Source organism: Coturnix japonica, chromosome 4 (genome assembly GCF_054131305.1).
Source record: "Coturnix japonica strain WE chromosome 4, WE-NBRP24, whole genome shotgun sequence".
NCBI classification, from domain to species: Eukaryota; Metazoa; Chordata; class Aves; order Galliformes; family Phasianidae; genus Coturnix; species Coturnix japonica.
This window is the reverse complement of record NC_140666.1, coordinates 63555432-63576687: the sequence shown is the minus strand read 5'-3', so window position 1 is coordinate 63576687 and position 21256 is coordinate 63555432. Positions and strand designations below refer to the sequence as shown.

At 36.9% G+C, this 21256-nt stretch overlaps 1 protein-coding gene across 50 annotated transcripts in view; it reads left to right on the top strand.

Moving 5' to 3' along the window:
• The window catches only part of SORBS2 (sorbin and SH3 domain containing 2), a 133355-nt gene that overhangs the window by 38987 nt on the left and 73112 nt on the right, over nucleotides 1-21256 (top strand). For 2 of the 50 annotated variants that reach the window (XM_085547130.1, XM_085547145.1), the window contains exon 4: nucleotides 14272-14435. The exons of the other annotated variants lie outside the window; for them this stretch is intronic. The gene's annotated coding sequence lies outside the window, so the exon portion shown is untranslated. The remainder of the gene's footprint in view (nucleotides 1-14271; nucleotides 14436-21256) is intronic. 50 annotated transcript variants of the gene reach the window in all.

Genomic DNA, 21256 nt, shown 5'->3' with positions numbered 1-21256 from the left:
CAAGTTCAGTTGAAGGGCTTTTTACTTTCGCGGTGTAACTTTCTGATCATCTCAAAGGGGTTTGCTTCAATTTTGCAAGAAGAGTTTGTGATAAGAATTGGAGCCCTTAACAGATGTTTTTTGCATAATGCAAATAATGTGAATTTTGGAGCAGTGGATTAAGATTTCATTTCTGTTTTCCATGTGAAATGGCTGGCATGAAATATTTTAAAACTATTTTTAAAAGGTTTTTTTTGTATTTTTTTTAAACCCAATTTTGAGATACAAATCATACATATAGTTTTAAAATAAAGTATATTGAATTTGTTCAGTATGCCTCTCAGAATGAAAGAACTATATATCATGGTAGAAATAAGTGATCTGAAATAAATGAAGTTCCTGACACTATGCCACCTTTTATAGCTGAATTATATTTAAATTTTCTGCACTCAAAAAAAGTTATGGCGTATAGAAATATTCAAGAAAGTATGGACAATGTACTTTTTTTGTTTTTAATTCATTCCTATCTTACATGCCTCCCTTCAGATGACATCAGCAATTCTGATTTTTAATTTGCTTTTCGAACTATTATATCAGTCATACAAACAAAAACAGAAATGATTTTTTTTCCATACCCTGATTGTCACCATCTTCAGAATTTTATTGTGTATTTTGACCTTAGCTGGGCTGCTAGATGGCATTTTGTAATTTGTTCCATAAACATGTCTGTAGGCTTTTCAACTATTTCAAATGTTGCTTCTCACTGCCTTCTACAGAAGCATTAGGTCTGGTGTTTTTCTTAGCAGAGGTTGGCTCAAGAGGTTCTCATGAGTTAAACCATCCCATGAGATTTAACTGCTGTCACCTGAACAGGAAAAAACAAATGTTGTCTCTGGGCCAATGTCTTGAGTTAGCACAAGACATTGTGCTAACTCTTGAGCTGCAGAAGTGTTATAATCTCAAAGTTTGTAATTTTATCCAGAGATTTTCCTAAGACATTTAGAAAGTTTTAGTTTCTTTTCTTCATTATTATGCTACGTATAATTGTTTTCTAATTAAAAATATCAAGTGCACTCTAACAAGCAATTCATGGCCCTGAATCATAGTCTTTCAGATGTTTGATATTGGTATGCTGTGTATAGGTTTCTATTATGTCTGTATGCAGGTTTTCTTCTGTTTATATATTTTATGTGCATGCAGTTGCAGGATGGAGGCACATAATTATAGCCATATAGTTACGTGTGCTCAATATTTCATTGAGTTGTTAAACATATACTATTTATAAATAAACATTTATATACATTTATACATTTTATGGAGTCCATATTCAAAAAATGAAATGGAATCTTGTTCCTGCACATTCATGGAATCATGCAGTAGAATTTGTTTATATTCCCACATGTTGTGGTGTTCGTGTTCTGTGCAGAGGAATGCATAATTTTTCCTGGCTTCAAAAAGTCATGCAGTGCAAGAAGTTGGATGTGTGCAGATTGTTTATTTAAAAACACTTGTCCAAACTCCTTGCTTTGCCTTTGATTCTAGAATCTTAACAAAGAATTTGGTCAGATGTTAAGCACATGCATATTTAGCCTCAACAGAAATAAATAAATAAATAAATAAAGAGGAAGAGAGCTCTATGACTTAAATGTGATGCAATTACACACTTTTTCTTTTTAGGCTTCTCTGACTGGTAGGGTAAAGTGGCACACTTCCATTTATCACATAGACCAAACTGCTTCAAAAATGTTATAGAGTCAGAGACCATGTCTCTGCTGCCAGAATTTAGTGACTTCAGTGCAGAAATACAGCCTCTTCTATGTTTTCCCAGATGAGAGAGTGAGCTTGAAATTTCTGAAATTCCTTTCAAGTCCGTAGGGACATGTATATGTGCAAACAAGAAGGTGTGGTACTTCTAGGGAAGGAAAGTGAGCCATACCTGCACTAGTAAGCTGTGCTTAGGTAAAATGTTAGAGCTATGCTTTTCTTAGGATTAGAAATAATCTTTTCTGCTTTAGTTTGCTTTAGCAACTTGTAAGCTAGGAGTTAGGCCAAGTTGGGGTTTCTGAGCCATAAGCAATTGTATGTTACATACCCTCTGAAAGCTGTACATGCTAAACTCAGTTTATTACATGTCTAGGATCTTCAGGTAATCAAAACCCAATCTAAGGTTTAGGATAATTTTCTGTACCTATCTGGTTGTGTCTTTAGACATTAAGTAAAAAATGGGACAGCAGGCTTTGGCATCTTCATGTACATCTCTCATTTATTAAGAAATTGCTTGTGCAATCTCTCTTCAAGGACTGTACTGTGTCTCTCTAAATAATCATGAAGGTTTTGACTTATTTGTCTGTTCTTGCTGGCTGTTTTGTTCTGAATTTGTTGGCTTTTAGCAAAACATTTTTAGTAACCTATCCATTCTCATTGCTTTTTCTAATAAGCATAGTCTATCTGATACTGCAATATTTGTCAGTTATAGAAAGCAGTACCAAAAGAAGATGCATAAAATCTTGGGCCACACCACTCACAGGATGACTCACAGGGAGTTTTCCGGTTCTTAGAATTATAGACAAATATTTGTTTTTCTTTTGATTTCTGTCTTATTGGAGCAGCTAGTGCTGCTATCACTTGTATGTGATAAACTACTAAGTATACAATATGAATTGTTTATGTGCAGCGTTCCCGCAAGTAATTTGATATTGCACATGATGCCATCTTGTTCTCCAAGTGTCTTGGGAGGTTTCCATCATCTATATTTTTTAAGTTGTTACTTATTTAATTGCTGAAGGTAAATGTGTTTTGGGGTCAGGGGTCTCTTCTTGAAGCCATCAGTAATGGCTGTTCACTTCAGGAAAGCATGCCGCTAACATTTTATTTTATTTTATTTTTTAACTTGAAATAGAATATGGCTAAATACCATTCTCTGTAAACACTTAAATACATAATGAGCAATTTGAGAATCAAAGATATGAATTCTTATTTAATAAAGCTAAAAATAAATAAAAGAAGCAAAGAATAGGTAATTTTGCGGTTCCTACTGGGAATTTCTATATGACTGATCAGGTATGTAGGGGAGTTAGACTTATCATAGAACCATAGACTCATAGAATGGTCTGGGTTAAAAAGGATCATAATGATCTAGTTTCAACCCCCTGCAATATGCAGGGCCAACTACCACTAGACCACGCTGCCCAGAGTTACATCCAGCCTGGTCTTGAATGCCTCCAGGGATGGGGCATCCACAACTTCCCTGGGCAACCTGTTCCAGTGTGCTACTTCCCTCTGTATGAAAAACTTTCTCCTAATCTCTGACCTAAACTTCCCCTGTCTCAGTTTAAAATCATTCCCCCTTATCCCATCACTATCCACCCTCATAAACAGCTGTTCCCTCTCCTCTTTAAACGCTCCCTCCAAGTACTGGAAGACTGCAATGAGGTCTCCCTGGAGCTTTCTCTTCTCTCAACCTTTCCTCATAGGAGAGGTGCTCCAGCCCTCTGATCACCTTAGCGGCTGTCACTCCATCATAGAAGGCCATCAGATTGGTCAGGCAAGATTTGCCCTAAGTGAAGCCATGCTGGCTGTCGTGAATCACTTCTTTGTCTCATATGTGCCTTAGCATAGCTTCTAGGAGGATCTGCTCCATGATCTTCCCAGGCACAGAGGTGAGACTTTATATGTTCCTGTCTAACAGGGCTGCCCCTTCATAACAACATACCAGACTAAGACAGCTTTGGATGTTTTTACTATATAAAGATATGTTCACATCAAAGAGTTTGACATTTTTGTAAACTGAATTACTGTTTATTCTTAGAAAAGAAACAACATATTGTGGCTAGATATGGAAAAAATATTTGGAGTAGACCTTCTTGGAAGGAATTAAAGAAAAGAAAAAGTGTGTACAAAATGCTTGACAAAGCAGAAAGTATAAAAATATCCCTGAACTCGCACTGGTACAAAAATGCAGGGTTAAAGCTGCTTTTCCAGTTCCTATGTTTGCCAAAAACATATTTGGAGTTCTTTTAAGGTAAACGAACTGAGCTCAGCTAACCATAAGAAAAAAATGTCTGCTTCCTTATATATCAATCCAGTCCTGGAAGTCTGTTGAACAGGAGTTTTTCTAGGCCTAAATCTGACAGATTCCTACAGTGTATGATTACTCTTAGCTTGGAAATAGTCCCATCCCTGTACAGAAAAGCACATTTTTATATGCTACAGAAAACCACAGAATTTATGAGTGTGTACTGAGGACTTTGAATCAGAGTCCTGATGTTTTTAAATTAGAAAGTTATAAGTGGAAATCTGTTGCAGTTCTAGTGTTATACAATCTTATAACTTCAGGTAGATGAATCAGAAAACTCCATTGTTTCATGGTATGTGCTGCATCTGTCTGCTCAACACGCTGTATTAAGGGCTGTGACAGGAAATGCCTGAATTCAATTGTTAATTGAAAATATCAGAGGGCAGTAGATTATCTTCGCTTTGCAGATTGTCTCATGTTAGAACACTTGTGCCATATGGAAAAAGATTTATTATTTCACTTGAAGTCTAGAGTTGATAAATAGTCAGTTCCTTGACTGACAGTTCTTATTATGACTTGGGGAGCCAAGCTCCCCCTTGACCTCTTGTTCATGCGTACACATGGCATGTGCTGTGCCAAGCAGCCAAACAATCAGCAGAAGAGCAGCGCGATTCCTGATGGAGTGTGCCCAAATCCCAGGAGGTGCTCTGTTAAGCAAATGTAGCATTTGCACTGCAGTGTTACCATGAAGTTGTAGTGTAACACAGCACCTGAACACAGAATTGGTACAACGCCTTGAAGCTACAATGACATGTTTGTGAGAATGTGGAAATCAAAGGTTTTTTGGTGATTTTTGCTTCCTCCAGGTAAGGCTTGTAGGGTGTGCAGCAGCCTCACCTGTCCAAGGAAATGAAACTCTTTTCAGGCTCTTTTCTACCATCCAGCTCTGAAGTACCCTGTTTGCCTACCTGCCCAGTAAGGAGAAGGTGAATTTTCAGTGAAAATGCCTGTAGTCACAGCACTAAGGTTAACTGAAACTCCTTTGAGGGATGTGATCTGCATAGATGCTACACTGCCTCAGCCATACTCAGTGCAGGCAAGGTAGCAGCAGAATCCTGCTGCATTTTCTGTGATTCAGTGTTTACTCAGAGGAGAGCTAATTAGAAAATAAGGATGTATATCTCAGTACAACTACAGAAATTGCATCTGGTGCCTTGTGGCCTTGCTCTGCATTGGTTAGTTTCTTGCTTTTTTATGAGAAAGTGAAAACTCAAAATGCACTCCCTCTTCTTTTTCCTTATGTTCTGCGCTTCTAAAACTGTGTGGGAGTAGGACTATCTGACACACCTTTCTCAAATATGATCTGAATACTTACTTCCTCTTAGTACAAGCAGGATGGAAAGATTTAAATGAAAGGGATTAATGAATCTCATGAAACAGTTGTCTATTTACAAAAAGTGATTTGCAGATTGGGGATGATTTAATTAGACACGCATGTTATTAGTAGGTGCTTGCAATATTCACAGGACTTGTCCAAGGACTAGAGAACCAAAATGAAAAATTTCCATTAAAAATATAATTGCATAGCACAAGGTCTTTATAAAAAGTTAGCTGACAGTTTTCTTGGTGTTTTCTTTTTGTTTGTTTTTTATTAGACACTGAGATCCATATCTATAAATGCTGAAAATAGGAAGAAAAAGAAAGTTTTCTTTCACGAGCAGAATAACTAAGCACACAGTATATATGAAGTTGTGAAAACATCAGAGCAGGGTTGCTTTGCTTATAACTTTGATTTTTTTCTATGTTCTGGTGATCCTGGTAGAACTGTATATATAGTAGATTTATTTGGATTTATTTGGAACTCTGTATTGCCATCTGACAGATCTTATCTGGCTAGTTACTAATTATATTTTCTAGTAGTGTGTTATCAGTACTAGGAAGCTCAAAATGCTTTTCTTAAGATTGGGTTTCTGGTAATCTTATTACTCTGCCAGCACCCTGTTGGACTCAGCTGTGTGTAAAAATGCAATGAAACATCAGCACAATATACTATGATATGCCCATGAAGTTGATTTCATCAGAAAACACATCTATTTTTGTATTAGATGGGGCAAGTGTGCTCCTTTTATGAAGATAATAAATATAAAAGCAACGACAAAACATCAGTGATTGTGAAAGGGATTGTTACATGGATTTAAGAGTTGTCATCACTGGTTACCTCAGTGTGACTGGCAACAACATCAGCATGATTTAATAATACTGAATGAAGTCTACACTTCAAGCAGAACTGAAAAGCAACCACCTGGGTAATTGTGGGTGTACTGTTTTACCATGAACTTTACATAGGACCTAGAAGAAGTTTACTGTACTTCATGGAATTTAGAGAGATGGCCTCTGTATAGAGAATAGAGGCTCCTTATGAGAAATTTGGCTCTGTTGAAATGATCTGTTGTTCTGTAAGCATTGTGAAGAAAGAGTGTAAGGACTTCAGTTATGGAGAGGCTATGAGTATGGAGAGGCTGAGAGATTAGGCACAAGGGTGGTTGTGTTCACAGTCAAAAGCCTTACACAACTGTGAGAAGGCAGAAGGTAATGGCAGCATGTGGTAATACAAAGAAGAGAAGTTGGAAAGAATAATGTGAAGTCTGAAGCATTCTCCCTGAGACTATGTTCATTTGAAGTGCAAATTAGACAACAGCTCAGATGATTCTAGACCACTGCTTAACAAGCATAGATTATTCTATCGTGAGGAACAGTCTTGTTTAGTAGTCAGTCCTAGTGAGCTCTGAAACATTTAGTCCCACTGAAGTTGCTTCAGAATGAAGTCCTTGCTTTAGGACACTTGCAGTTGTTCTGTAAAGGGGAAGAGAGACTAAGCCAGCCCTACATCATAAGTGGCTTACTGTGGTGTGGATGACACACATATTGAATTAGTGGCTTTGATTATTTGATGGGGAAAACACCTCCAGACTGAGAAACAGTAATGTCCATCAAAGGATATTCAGCAGAATTGTAGGAAGGAAACTAGCCTTGCTTCTCTAGGCCTTAGCAAAGAATAATAAAAAATTTAAAATATATATATATAGAAAAAGAAAGAAAGAAAGAAAGCCACATGATAACAGTGTTGCACAAATTCTGAGCCAGGTAGTTTTTGTTGGAAGATCCTAACGAAAATGCTTGGTTCTGCTCTCTCTGGCCTATATTAGAATGGCAAGGTGCAGTCACAGTGCTGTTCCCCAGGGGCTGCCTTTTAATGCTTTGTTATTGAGGTCCTGATCCTTGCATTGACAGCTGGTAGGAGGAAGGGGCTGGAGTGTTGGTGGGTTTTGTGCCGTAGCTTGAGGGTTTTTTGCTACTTAAATTGAAATTAAATAAATAAATAAATAGTCACCATCAAAAGTGAACCAAGATTCTTTAATTACAAGTGTCCAGTGAAAATATGTAGTGTGAAAAGCTGGCTGTAACAGCTGCTATAGCCCTGGCCATTTGCCTTTGTATTGTTATTTGTGCTGGGAGCTGTTAATGTGATGTGGTAGTTTTGACAGCTAATAAATTAGCTATGGCTGTTGAACATGAGTCTCAAAAGCTATTAGTCGATGTGTGAGCATGGCTAATGTATTTAAGTACCTTATGGAAGGGAATAGAAATCTGCCTGAGGTTGCTTTAGTTTGATGTTTGTGTGGCCTCTGTCAGAAAGTTTGGAATGCTGAAAATCCTACGACAGTTGGCCAGGTAGGTTTATATATTTTGATCTATTTTCAGTCATGATTTTCATGCCATCACTCTAGTAACTTCTGTTTGCTGCTTCAAAAACAGCTGTAAAAAATCACCACCTTACAGTAGACTTAAGTTTGTGCCAAAAATGAGCTTGCACATGCTAAGATTTGTGTCAGTATACTATAAACAGATGCTGGTACAGCTTCTTGTAAATGGATCTTGGCAGTAGTATTCTAAAGCTTAGCTACAGAAAATGCAGTTCCCCCTCGTGTCTACAACATTCACTTTCAGTCACCTGATTACATGCAATGCAGTAGTTTTAGATGCACTCAAAGGGGTGTCTAAAATCCATTTATGTTCCCAAGCTTGTTTATTACTGACTGCCATTTTCTTGGCGAGATCATAAAGATCATTTAATGTTCCTTCGTCCTCTCACGAAAGTAAAGAGAAAAACTTACAGTAGTGACCTGGCTTTTGGAAGAAAAAGTATATAAAACTTCTGAAAGTTCAATACAGTTTCTGGCAAGCATTTTCTCCTCCTCTTCTGTAGAATATTTTGTTTCATATATACGATAAAATGACAGGTTCTGTCAAAGGTCACAGCAATTCCTTGTTCTGACTTTGATAAAGGAGTCCAGGTACACTAAAATAATGCGGATAATTTTCTTTGAGATCCTTTGTGGATAGTTTGCTTAGCAGAAGCCTTAGCAGTCTAAAGTAATACAGAGAGGATTTTGTTAGTGTACGCACCACATTGTCCCTTGTGACTACTGAAAGTTAGCTCTTGTTACAGAATTACCTCTTTTTTTCCTCTGGGAAGAATTTTCCAGGCTCCTCTTGTACACCTATTTAAAAGTCTCTTCAAAAGCAAAACAGAGAAAATGTCTCTCATAAAGCTACTGCCAACCTGCCTCTGGTGTTAAATACTTCCCGCATCTGCCTGAAAACAGAGACAGGAGCTGTGAAGATGAACCAAATAAGCATTTGGGGTAGCACTGCTCAGCAAGAGACGCTCTGTGACTGTGCTGACCTCTACACGACACGGTAACTCTGCATCCAGTGGAAGTTCAAAACAATGCATGCCTGTCCAGCTACACCCATATTTGTTTCCTGCTGTCATACTTCAAGGAAATCTGCTGCTTGAACAGTGACAACTGTAGTGTGTGAAAACAGCTCAGTTATCAGCGTTAATGCCCACCCTCTCTCTGGATAAGTCATACAAGTAAAACCATGTGAAACAAAATAGTTGCTAAACAGTCAGCCAAGAGGTGTTTGAAGGTGGCTGTTCACTACAATTTGGCTTTTTGTTCACCTACACTCATGTTTTGGCAAACAAATCAAATGGTTCAATAACCTTGCCATGGTGGGGATGTATTACAAACTCAGTCCTGTGATGCTTGACTTTTTACAAGAAAAGGTAGGACTGCTTTTAAATGACTTTGTTTCCTGTTTCTTAGCGTCCTCTAGCTTCATAAAAGATTCATGTGTTTCTGGAAAAAAACAGAGAAATAGTGTTCTTAAGTAGCTTATCAGCTCATGTAGTATGTAAGTTTTCTCAGATAAGAAATTGAGATTGGTTGGACAGGAGAATTTTCATTTTCCCATGCCTTGGAGCACACCTTGAGGAAAGTGCTGTTTGCTTGCATATAGTCCTGGTTACATCTCTAAAACAATATCTTTATGAATGAAATCCTCTACACCAGAAACAGGTTTCTAGTTATTCTGGTAATACCTAGCTCTAAAAAGAGTGAATCTTTGTGCTAAAACTTAGAGGTGAAGAAGTTCTTTAAACAAGTGGCAACAATCCAGTTTTCAGACCACAGAAGTTCACTGAGAGAAGAAATGCAAGAGTCTTGCTTGTTTCAAGTGCCTACTTTTACAACTGCATTCAATGCATTCAGTTCAAATTGAATTCATTTACTCTTTTATAATTCCTATTTTTGGTGGGGGAAAAGGAGGGATATGTCACATTGTTTTGAGATAGCACAAAAAAAAATGCGTCATCTTTGAAGCAGGCTGTGTTCATGTAGCAAAGTCAGGAAGTTGTTACACATACTTACCATTATGGAAATAGCACTACTGTAATGGGAGAAGATTGAGCTAGTCTAAACAATGCACGTAAAGTCCTTTCTAAATTTATTTTTGACAAACAAAAATTGTAAAATATCCGAAAATAACAAAACCCAGAAATTATTTTAGAGCCACTGAACAGCCTCTGCATCTGCTTCAGTGCTTCCGCAGGCAAATGTGGCATTCAGACATGTCCTGCATCTGCTTTCTGCAGACAGCATTAGAACTTTTGTCATTGTTATTCTGTCATCTTCTGTTTACTATATGGCAATATAACAACGTATGTTGTCTTCCACTTAATGTAGACAGGCTATTACAAATTGTGGTTTACATGAACTGTAGCCACACAGTTTACTGGGTATTCATAGATCACTTGTGTGGAAGCAGTTTGTATTCACATAGGCTCTTAAGGCTTAAATTAGAGAATGAGAAAACCCATCTATGTTTGGTGTCATAAGTAGTGAGAGAAGTTCTGTAACATGCCATTTCTGTTTACACACAAGGCTTTTTCATCTGAAACGTTTTAGGAGTAAATGTGTATAAGGGGTTGGATCTGAAGCTAAAGCGTGAAAGGGTACCACTGACCTCAGTTGAACTACACTGGCTTATAACAACTGAGGAAATAGCAGGAAGTATTTGCATTCTTCACTGTTTCTGAGAATGGAAGTTAGTGGACAAACAGACAAAATTATGGTAAGCTGAAAGAAAATAGTTCATTTGTAAGACTTTCTTATTACTAATATTATTCAAATAGGCTTTTTGTTAATACTAATAGGCTTTTTGTTAATACTAATAGGCTTTTGTTAATACTAAGGACACCCTTTTCACTCAGCTCATTTAAGTATCAATTGAATACCACATAAATGAAGTTGATTTTCTGCAAAACTTCTGAGGACATCAAGTTTAAGCACTATTTCCTTTTATTTTTAGCAGAAAATAGAGGCCTTAGGTATTACGTACCTACAGTAGGTGCAAAGTTTCTCCTTGGAGTAATTTAGCATGCAGCACATAGTTCTCTATGCTCATGGAAGTGAAGAGTTGTTACACATGACTGGCCAGCTTTTGTCTAAGTACAAATATTTAGGAGAGATTTTCCTAATAATTACTAGAAATAGGGTAAATAATAGCTGCCTTACTTCTACAGCTACTGAATTGTGATGGAGGATATGACCAAGGTACATATTTTTTGTCTTTCTTGCTTCTTACTGTGTATTTGTCAGCCAGCACTGAGATTGTGAGTGACAGCAGGATGCTCAGTTTAAAATTAGAATGCCAAGGACAGGAGCAGATACCCATTCTTTAAAAGCTGTAGTTCTGGTTCAAGTTTCAGAAGCATTTGCTGATTCATTTATAGCAAATTCAGTGATTTTTGGATGCCACAGCTTTGGTTAATAATTCATTGCTGATAAATTGATAAAGCCTTCCGTTCTTCTTATTGTTCATGCTGATGTCACTCAGCTGAAGTCAGTATGAAGCAATCCAGCATTAGAACATAGGTCCAAGCTTGGAGCTTGCTTTAGATATCCACAGAGAGCTTAGCCATATCTACTACTGCATCTTAAATGCAGCATTTGAAAATTGTGGACTTTATTATTGCAAGAATGATTGTGTTATTGTGGCCCTGCCTGGCAGGGGGTTAGAGATTCATGATCCTTGAGGTCCCTTCCACCCCAGGCCATTCCGAGATTCTGTAAATCAAAACATCTTGAACTGGCACTAAATAAATACTGGCATAAGGAAAGGGCAGTATTTGTTTACATAAAGACTGTTTTTCACTAAAACAATTTATGTAAAACTTCATTTTTCAATCTAATTTTTTTTTAATTAATTGTGACTAGTTTGCTTTCTGCAAATTCAGGATATACAGTAAATTCTCTGACCTTATCATAAGAGCATTGTACAAATCTATCATTCTTGAGTGCCTCCTTTTAGCTATTTTATGCTCTTGGTAGCCTTAGCTGTTGTTACCTTCACTGACTTATTAGAAAGGAGAGAACCATAAGTTCTTCAGATTCTCTGCTGTCTTTTCAAGGGCAATGTGTATGTTCCATAGGCATGATCCTTTCACTGAAGCTATGTGAGGGGTCTGTTCTGCAGTTGTATTTCACCTAGGATCAGGAGCTTACTTCCCAGTCCATTTGCTGTGCAGTAGCTGTGCAGATCTGTCTGACTGCTTCATGTGAACACTTACGTATTTATAAGAGCAAGTAAAGTTCAAAAATGCATGCATAGAATTGAATGATTGAGAAATAACAGATTTTAAATATTGTTGCTACTAAGTACATAATCATAAAAAGTAGGTGTACAACTTATTTATGAGATCTACATTTACTGTATTTTCATAGGCATAGCCCATAGGTTTTTAAGACACTCAATGATTTATTTTCCATTTAGGACCACTGCTGGGAAATTTTTTCAGTAGATTACAAAAAACTTTCCTTGCCACTGTCTCTTTCCTCATGTCTTCTCTTTTCTAGTCATCTTCTTTTCACTTGAATTTAATGTCTTGAATTTAAAGTACACTTGAACTTAAAGTTTGTTTTTGCACTTACAACTCCTGTGATAATCTCACTCATATGGTCATCTCTGCAGATCTCCACATTACTCCTGCAGTGCACCCTGGCACTGGAGTACTGGGGAGCATCTCAGTGAGCTGGAGCTCCTAGAGCACCCTGTGTGCCTTGCTGTCAAAATGCACAAGTTTCTTCATAGGTGAGCTGAAAAAGACTACAGAGACTTGTCTGAAAAAACTGATTTTCATACATTACAGAATGAAAGGAACTGAAAAGGCTATGGGTCCAGCCTACAGATGTGTTGTGCAGTTGGCAGTTATGATTCCATTATATGTTGATTGTCCGTGCTGTGCAACTCTAAAATTCAGGCTATTATTTTGTTGGGTTTTGTTTCATTTATCTTTTTTCATGTGAAGAGTTACAGCTCAGTTTGGACAACTAGTTAAAAGCAACTAAAATTCATGCACGACTTGTAATCATTTTTAATCTGGAAAAAGTACAAAGTAAACTTATCTTTCTGAGCCCAATTTGCTGAAAGTTTGATTTGTTTCCAGTTAAATTTCCGTTTTTCAAGCTATTTGAAACAGCTCTTCAGAGGAAAAAATTGCTCTAAGTGTAGACTGGTATATTATCAAAAAATTGTGTAATGTTATCTGCCATAATGATAATTACTTTATCTGAACATTTTTAAACAAAGTGTGCCATTATGGATGTATATGCAGGCTCACACGAAGTACCTGATAAAGCTGAAGCCTACCTCCTTGTGACGTGGGTGTGAGTTGGTGTACAGCTCAAATCAGTAGCAGAATGTTATGAGCAAGTATCAGAGGCCTTTGAAACAACACATTACAATGTGCTGTAGGGTTGGTGATTGTAGTTATAAAACTGTAATTAAGTGTGTGGGAACTGAGAACATCTGCTACAGGAATGGCACTTATTGTTGCCAACTTAAACAAAAAAAAAACACCCCAAAAACCTGTAAAAATAGTATGAAAAAGTTGCAAACAACAGATTAATATGTGGATTTAATTTTAATAATTAAGTAAACCAAAGAGTAGTTCATAAAGGAAAATATTCTGTGATGCTCCCTTGCATTATCTATCCTCTGTTATTCACACTGCACTCGATTAGGTTGAATAGCTGGTATTATAGTAAGGCATGTAACTGATCTATGAGATTTTCTGTAACAGATACAATCCCATGTGCTAGCACTCCATGAATTAGTTGAGTGATGCTTACAGTGCAGAACAATGAAGCCCTGAATAGCACTTGTGGCAGGGTTAGAGTAACTGCTACTACTGCAGGTACATCTGATAACCTTGAAGTCACATTACATTGAAGGCAAGTACTAAACCTACTAAGAGTCAATGGAAGATTCCTATTAGCTTCAGTACTCCTGGGGATGTACCTCTGGCAGAGTTTCACTAGTTTGTTTGGAAAGCAAAACAAGCTACATTGTCATGATACTGCTGAAAGAAACCTTGTCTTAAGACTTAAAATTATTCAGTTTGTTTGAAACTGCATTATTAAACTATATAAACTGATTGGCATGGATTGATGGCACCAATTATTAATGAACTCATTCAGCATGTCCTGGTTTGAGTTGTTTGGCAAGAGGTAAGAGATATGGTTCTACAATGTAATTATTTTATTCGCTTTAAGAATTCTGATGACCTACATTTTAGCAAGGTTGAGATCTCAGTGGCCAGAACACAGATGTAAACTCTAACCTACCTTCATTAGGAATGTGACCTCTACCTGCTTTTTCAAAAATTGTGTGCGTTTGAAAAATCTGCTTGCAGATGCTGAGTAGAGATTTAGCAAAGTCAGAATATCTGGAGACCCGTCCTCATTGCACATGAACAGAAAATTGGACTTGAATACTGAATGCTTCTGTGCGTAATTCATGTAATTGCTATTGCAGAGAACACTAGATCTAGCTTGGAACTACGGTGACAGTGTTTGCTATTCTTTCAGACCCCCTATAGATTGGTTGTGAAGGGGAAAAGGCTGCTTGGCTTGAAAACGGAGGGAATAAGAGCACTGGACTGTGACAAATAGCCTGTGGCAGGGGAAGCGGGAGTTGTGTTTGGAGGGCAGTTACAGGAACACTGGTATTTAAGCAAGTCCAGCAGACAAAGGTAAGACTGTCTAGAAAGGAATCTGGGACTGAGAATTTAAGCTGAAAGCTTACTGCAGTTGCCTAACTTAATTAGCAATTAGTGTTTATAGAAAAGAGGTTCAGGAGTCTATGCAGGGCCACCTTCTCCATTTTTTAGGAGGAAAAAAAATCTAAATGATGGCATGAGAAACACTTATGCTGCTGTTATGAAGGCTGAGAGTAGGAGATGCTGGAATTAAAGCTACCTCTCTGTATGGATGCTGTTACTTCAGTGGTTTCATATCATATTGTTTCTGCAAAGCTGTCACCTCATCCAGAGCACAAGCTGGATCTTCTCATGGGATACAGTAATAGGAAGGAATGAAAGTACCCTGTTGTAGAGCCCTATGATCCTTCTCTCACTTGCTGACCAGTATGTGTGATAGCAGAGATGAATGAGACAAAATACAAGTTCTAGTTTGTGTCCTTGCCCACACAGTTCCTGAGGTATTGGTATTGTGCATTACTACAGGAAGCTCCCAGCTGTGTACAGGTGACAGCAGTTACTATGCTGTGTGGCCATGCTCTACAGTGTTGTGCAGGCACTCAGTCCTCCTCCCCAGTGATTCCAAACTTTGTTTCTCAGTTACTGCATGCCTCACACCAGTGTCAGGCTGGATCTGGGGCGGTTTGATTAGCACTATTCATATTGAAAGTATTCTGATAAAATGGACCCAAATTACCTTTAATTCAGACACCAAAAGTCACTAAATTTATTTCCAGCCTGTTATTTCATTAAGAGTATAATAGCTTTCTGAGCTAAAAGTAATGTGGTGAAATGCATAGCTGTTCCAGTGATCGATGTTTAATATAAGCTTTGAAGAAAATTAAGTAATAAATGAGGTTCAGGGCTACGTGCTGGGCTTACTATTAGGCTCACTATTGCATAGCTCTTTTCAGGAAGAACATAATTATTTCTATACACAGGCAAATTAATTATGTTTAAAGCAATCAAAATTGTATGTTACATCACTATAGTTCTTAAACAGCTTTTTAATCATTATATTTGTAGACTGCATGCAAAAATAGAGGCGTGTGGGTGTATGTGTGTATGCATACACATGTTCTCCTCTCATTGGAAAAAAATAGAGGATTATGCCAGGTTAGAGACAAGTATATTCATTTCACAGAATGTGTGTGGTCAGTGTATTTAGTCTTCTTTGAGACTCCCAGGATTCCATTTAAATGTTCTTGAGTTAACATCTGTATGTCATGACTCATAGGATCATTTATTATTCAACCTATTGTTGTTATACAGACAGAACTGAGAAGAGGCAATCTTGTGCTGATAAGGAATCATCTTGTCTCTGACCTTCACTGTCTGGAATGCTGAACCAAAACACTGAGCAGTTTTTTCTCATTTATGATCTGTAAGAATGGCAAGAGTGAGCGTCACACAATAATGTTTTATCCCCACACTGGAATATCAAATATCAAGTAGTACATTCATATATATATAAAAACATGAACTGAGCAATGGGTAGCAAAATAGTATTGTTAATATCAAAATATTTCACCAAATAATTTAGTATCTTACCATGTTGGTAAAAATATATTATCTGTAATTCTTGTGGGGAAATTAGAGGGAAATTTATTTAATTAATAAAGTTAAACTTGATAAATGTAAATTCAACTCTTATAGAAATTAATGTTACTTGCAGAAAGTAAATATAGTATCTATAAAGTAGAATAGGTAACAATCGTTTGTTTTTATGGATAACAGTTTGTAAAGTAGGTAGGAACCATATACTGTATAGTTATGCTTAGATAAATTCTCATCTGGAAAATCATAACAGTAATAATCTTGGGGAAAAAAAAATCAAAATTCTGTTTATGCTATGGTTTTATTCTGGTAATGTCAGAACAGTTTTGTGGTTGTAGATTTTTTGAATTGATTTCATTATCAATCCTTTAATGCCTTCTCTTAGCAGGTGGTTGCTCTTAGCAGCTACTATTTGCCCAGTGATCAGAGGGATGGGCAGGTATGGTAAACAAAAATTTTGATTTTTCCTTTGAGTTTGACTGAACATCTAGGAAAATATCTTTAAAAAAAGAAAGAGAGAAAGAAAGAAAGAAAGAAAGAAAGAAAGAAAGAAAGAAAGAAAGAAAGAAAGAAAGAAAGAAAGAAAGAAAGAAAGAAAGAAAGAAAGAAAGAAAGAAAGAAAGAAAGAAAGAAAGAAAGAAAGAAAGAAAGAAAGAAAAGAAATTTAAAAAAAAAAAAAAAAAGTTGAGGGAATTAGTGTTGATTTGTACATCTACCCATTGGGGAAAGTCTGCATATTAGCAGAGACTAGGATCTCATCCTGGTGTGCCTGTGGAATCAGTCCCTGAAGTTACAAAAAAGGGGAAGAGAAAGCTATGCTCATAAAGGTAAAATGTCATTTTGAAAGTCAATTACAGAACCAGGTATAGAAACCAAATGCTAGTGCTCTATTATAGAAGATAGCCTGCTATGCCATATGGCACCTGCCCTAAAGGACCATGTAAGACTGCTTGACAAAATGGTTCAGTTCTGTCCTTGAAATGTCACTGAAAAATTGACAGAAAAAATGATTGCAATTTTTAGAAATGAAAATAAACATGTCCACTACTGACTTTTCTTCTTAGGTATACAAGTAGTTTTAATTGGTATGTGAAACCATGTCTATTTGAGAAAGACTGTAAGTTTAATAATTCAGCCATTACATAAATCCCCTTCCATAAACAGATCTTAATTTACAGTAAATGGGAACATAAACATCCTTTGTTTTCTTGGTCTTTTTATTTAGTGGGTCTGGACAGTTCTGTGATGATGGGACCTTTTCCCATGAGTGGTTTTCAGCAACAGCTTTTGATAACCATCAGTCAAGTGGCTGCTAGACACTCTCCCATTGTATGGGCAGATTCCATTTCCCCTTCAAAGCTTGATTTGTCTTTTTTTTCCAGGGTACTCAGGTTTTACAAGTTACTTCACTGACTCCTTCTTTGTGGTCTAAACCTGCTGTTACCCCAGAATTCTTCTAGAATGCCAAAGTAGTCTACTTCTGGAATTAAAATTGCCAGTCAACTGACTCAGTAGTGGAAATCTCTCACTAATATATTTGAATGAATTGGATTGGCAATCTAATACAAATTTATGGTGAAATTACATGAGAGGCATGTGGAGAAGACAAACTATGTAATTTCTTTATGTTCTTAAGTGTATTTCATGTTACTTAGCAGACTCACACTTGCATTTCAGTCTTGTCAGCTCCTCGGGGATCAGACAACATCTGTCAGGTTCCTTTTGTGCATACTTGTTCCCTTTCTTGGCCATTTTTGTCAAATACTGCAGTTTTTTCTCTAAAAAATACTTCTTTTCATTCCTAGTCTCTGTAAAGATTGAGCATTTTGTATGCTCTCTTCTCTAAACCCATGTTTTAATGTTATGCTATTTCTGGCTAGCTACAGGATCAGCAGAGGATGAGTTAAACAGCAGGGACTTCAAGTGTGCTGGTAAACTGTAAAAAATTGAGAGGGAGAGAGAAAGATAAGCAACTAATCTTTAAATGTGAACCAAGTCTCCGTAACTTCTGAAATTCAGTTAGCGGGTACAGGCAGCTAGTATTAGCAGTTCATAATGATGTGAGTTAAACTGTGCTACTAATTATAACTGTCGGTAGTTCTTTCTCTGATTATTTATCCTAGGAAAAAAAAAATGTGGCTTTTTGTTTTATTGGAGCATGTTGGGCTTCATTAGGTATTAAAACAGTCAAAGTGCAACAAGTATACTAGTGTTGTAAACCACAGAATCACAGGCTATCACAAACTGGAGGAGACCCACAATGATCACTGAAGTCCAACTCCTGGTTCCTCACAGGACCAAATTCTATGTCTGAGGGCATTTCCCAAATACTTGTTGAATTCCAGCAGCTTGATGTTGTGATCACTGCTCTGGGCAGCCTGTTCCACACCCACCACCCTCTGGTGAAGAACCTTTCCGTAATATCCAACCTGGCCCTCCCCTAACCCCCATGCTATTCTCTCAGGCCCTGTCAGTGTCACAGAGAACAAAGCTCAGCACTGCCCCTCCACTCACTATGAGAAGCTGTAGGCTGCCATGAGGCCTCCCCTCAGTCTCCTCTTCTCTGGGCTGAGCAAACCAAGGAACCTCAGCTGCTCCTCATACATCTTGCCCTGCAGACCCTTCATCATCTTCACAGTCCTCTGTAGGATGTTTTCTAATAATTTTATGTCCTTCCTGTATTGTGGCACCCAAATTGCACACAGAGCTCGAGATGAAGTCACACCACCATATGATCACTTCCCTTGACGTCTAACAGTGATGCTGAAACAATAGAAGGTGCATTGTTTTATGTGTATTGTACAGAGTAGGAGGGTGAAGCCATTTGAAATGAAAAATGATGATTGTGTATCCTGGAAAAGCACAAAATATAGTATCAGGAAAACATGCAAACAAAAGGTTCCAAAGCTTATCTATTCTTCATGTCTCACATGCAACCTTACTGTGTTCTGTGAGCACATAGTCTTGCTTCTACTAAGTATCTTTTGTGAAACCAGTTAAGTCTCTGATGCAACCACAGTTATAATGAGTGCTAAGATTCTTCAGAAACAGCCAAATATGTGAGAGTTAATGAGACAAAGAGCCAGATGTATGGCACTTGTTATAGCACATAGGGAAGATCAAAGTTTACAGCATTTGAGTTACTTTGAAGCATTTCATGCTGAGTCATTTAGTGTGAATATTAACAGAAGCTGAAAGGAGTTACTATCCCAAAAGGCAGCTGTGACTCTGGATGAGTCTTACTTGTTTGTGTTTAAGCTCACTGCCACTTAACTGTTGCCTGATCTTTCTGCAATTAGTTTGATGTATGTCTTTATGCAGATTGAAAGGCTACCAGTAGTTCACTGAGCAGCAGAAATGGTGAAATCTGGTGTCTTTTCAGATAAACAGTGAATAAACCTGTTCCCGTTTTGCTTCTAAACTAAGGTATTCTGATTATAATTTCACATTTTATGGCTCTTCGGCTCACATCAGTATGTTCTCCTCCTTTGTAGTTTTTGAGCACTGACATCTAACAAGTTGTACTTTTCCTTGTTTGATTTGTAGCAAAGGTTATAAGGTATGTGCAACTATCCATATACAGCTTGTAATTTTTCTTCCTGGTATGATCTAGGATAGATCACCAATTTGGCTTCGATAACATCTATATTCTTTGTGAGAACTGCTCACAGAACAGTAAACTGTCAATTTTGTTTAGGTCTCTGGCTGTCTGCCAAACAGACAAAATTGGCTGAAAGTTTTAAGTACTTAGGGGTAAGGCATTTGCCTTTGTGATCGCAATGAACTTACATATCTTAGTAAATATGAAGGATGAAGACATTCCAATGAATTTCATTTTAGTTGGTTTCATCAGTTGTATAGATTTTGGCTTCTTGTATTTATGAGCATGTTAATAAGTCCGGAACTGAATTCTGTTGCTACAGCATAATTGTTAAGAATACATTACAGAATCTTACAGCACTCCATAAATTGGTCTAACTCTGTTAAATAGATCTAAAACTATACCTATTTCAGGGAAGCATTTTTCTAAAATTAAAAAGGAAAAAAATAGGATTCTTGCTCTCATGAATGAATGCTATTTCCACTGATTCCAATGGGAGGGGTGTTGACATAAAAAAAATTCTTATTGGAAGGAATGCTATTTAAGTGGGGATTTGTGCATGTAAAAATGCATTGTGTAAATGCTGTATAAACATGGAAATTTTGATTAATAACACTTTAAGCATTCAAGTGGCCTTAATTAGCAAGTTTTACTTTCATCATTCCTTTTCAAGATTCTGCAAATGTTTGTCATGTATTTGTTAGTTCCTGAAGGCTAATGAATCCATATTTAACTATCACATGATGGATTTTAAATAGGAACATAGTTTTAACGATTCTTGGAATTTGTGTGTTGAGAAAGATGGAGAATTAGTTGAATAAGGCCTGTTTTATTTGGATCTTCTGGGAAATAAAGATTTGAATTAATGGAATTTTGACTATGTGTGTTAAGTAGTATATTTAGTAAAATAAGTTACTTGATCATGGTGAAATGATTGACATGTCAGAATCAGACCCTCTTCTGTCAGAACTTTCCATATTTCCAAAAAGTGATCTAGAAAGCTTGTATATTGTTAGAAAAATGTAATAGAAAACGTGCATGCTTATATTGTAATTACTTCTAAGTTGATAACAATTGTGATTTTTTCCCTTTGATTTATGCAACTACAAAAATTGCTGTAAGAAACTTTCAGATTAGAAACATGTAGATTTTCTCTATAGTTTCATTATTTTTTCTCTGTCATCAATTATTTACTTAATTTTCTTCCTCTTTTATGAAAAAACATGGAATAAGAGAAATACCATACCATTTCTTCCTTATCATGCATTTACAACATACTCAGAGAAAAAAAATTACATTGAGAAAAAAAAACCACAAAAGCCTGGAAAATGCTGTGCTATCAAGTTTATTCTCTTTTCTTCAGAAAGTCACCTTTTCTTCATACACTTGTCAAATTCAGGCTCTTGGTTTTGACCACAGTAGTCTTGACACATGCTTCAGACCTTAATGGATTCCATAAGTAGAAAGCACCTTCTGATTTTTTTTCTTAAACTTGGGTTTAAGACAAATAGTTCATATCAGTTCTTGTGCCAATATTGTTCCTCTGCTTCCTCCAGTTATGTCCACTTCCTTGATGTGTTGTGATGTGAAGCTGTGTGTATAGTAATATTTTCTCTTTGAGCCTCTTTCAGACTATTATGTAGAATTCATCAGCAGT